We start from the raw sequence: 2,038 nt of genomic DNA, 5'->3' as shown, positions 1-2,038 counted from the left end.
GGGGTGGGCGGGCTGGCGGGCGTGTGCCAGGCCGGGCGAAGGGGACGCCGCGGCCCTTCGCGGCTCGGTAGCTCAGGAGCGCTCACACCCCATGACCCTCGCCCATCACCCTGTGCCCCTGCCGGGGGCGGGGCTCCGCGTCCACAACAAGTCTCCTGATTGGCCGCCCGTTACCATAGTTTCCGCCGTCGGGGGCGGGGCTCCTTGGCAATAACACGTCTTCTGATTGGCTGAGGACGGCAGACGGTTGACGCGCAACTGCAGTCGGGACGCGCCGCCCGCCGGCTCTGGCCTCTGCGCATGCTCCAAAGCCAGACCTCGCTGCGGATGCGGGAAGGGAAGTGGGGACTGGCAAGCCCATTAGGGTGAAGGTGGGCGTGGGCAGGCGGAGGGTCCCCTTGTCGGACTCTGGGCACGGGGTGGCTTGAGGGAACGACCCACCTCCAGCTGGCGCGCCCTGTGGGCCCCTAACCCGGGGATGCGCTCTTAAGCCGAGATGTCCCGGTGGAATGCATAGGTCATGCGCTGTGCCTCAGGTGATCTGCAGACGTACCATCCTAAATTGAGGACTTATGCCTGCGACAGGTATTTGTCTAGCTTACTGTGAAAAGGACAACAAGATATGCTGGGAGCTCTAGGGTGAGATAAGCCCCATCAAAGCTCTGGCCCGAGGCATCTGCCCAAGCCAAGCCTGGCGAAGTGATTACCTTCCTTTTCAAGGTCGCTCCCACCCCTCCACCGTCCTGCTTTTCTCCAGTCCACTCGGCAGATGCACACGACCCCTTTCCTTCCCTTGCCACCAGGGTGGCCCAGAATTAGGCCCCTTCTTTCTTCCATCACAATAATGACAATAACAAGTTTAGGCATAGCTGGACAGCCTTTTTACAAGGTTCTTTGCACACCTTTTTATCACACCTTTATTTATTTATCACACCCTTTTCAAATTCACTCTTGCTTCGCTTCCCAGGGCCTGGCTCTTTGACTTGTGTCTGATTTTTTATAAGGAGCCTCATTTTTGTGTAGTACTTAAAGTAAGTGCTTTGTACACGTAGAATACCTACGGTACTGACATTCTTCTGTGACCACAAAAATCTAGGAAGGCAAGGCAGCTGTTTAATTGCTGTAAAAACAGATCCAAGGGCTTTCTGGATCCTTCTGCCCTTTGACTACAGTAAACGTGATTTAATGTGTAATCCTTTCCAGAGATAGTCGTACTTCAAAAGAATGCCAGTTTTTCTCAATGGAAGTCTGTAAGATAGCTTTATACAGGAAGGCGTTTTACTGCAAAATTCTAATCAGGGTCATGCGGTTAGACTATTCTTTGACTATACATGAGTATACCAGGATTGAGAGATGGTGACCTTGGAGGACAAGGCCAGGTGAATAGAGATCTCTCAAGGAACAAGTATCTGCACAAGGATGTTGCTGACAGAAAGCACTGCAGAGTAGAAAGATTTTCAACAGGATTTTCCATCTTTCCATGGAAAGTAATGCCGTGTGTTGACAGAAGAATTAGATTCTGTTTCGTAGGGAAGAAGTCATGCATGTGGATAATGTTCACAACCAGTGCTGCTCAGACACCCCTACAGTTAGAAAGCTGTATGAGGGAGAAAGGGGGTTCAGTGTTCACATTACACTCTGTACCGATGAAGTCAGTGCACGTGTGTGATACGCGCCAATATATTACATACTGCGAATCACCCCCATATTACTCTTAGTGACCAAGTCGTTGAGTTTCGTGAATGGTGCAGCACGGAGACACGGAGAGCGTCGTCTGTCTCATCCCCCGTGTACATTAGACCCCGTCGCTAGGTCGTTCCCTGAGCCCTTCGCTTTCCCCTCTTCTTCCTCAGTCACGGATTCACCCTCCTTTCTAAAGAGTCCCTCTTAAGCCACAATCAGCCCACACCCTCTACCTCCTTACCTGGTACATTTTTTAACCCCTCGCATGCTGACTTCCTTTTCCACCATTCTACCAAAATGATTCTTTTTAAAAAAAGAGCACAGCCAACCTAGCCTGCATTGACTGGCACTGGGA

This window comes from Pteropus vampyrus, unplaced genomic scaffold (assembly GCF_000151845.1).
Source record: "Pteropus vampyrus isolate Shadow unplaced genomic scaffold, Pvam_2.0 Scaffold377, whole genome shotgun sequence".
NCBI classification, from domain to species: Eukaryota; Metazoa; Chordata; class Mammalia; order Chiroptera; family Pteropodidae; genus Pteropus; species Pteropus vampyrus.
This window is presented reverse-complemented; position numbering follows the sequence as displayed.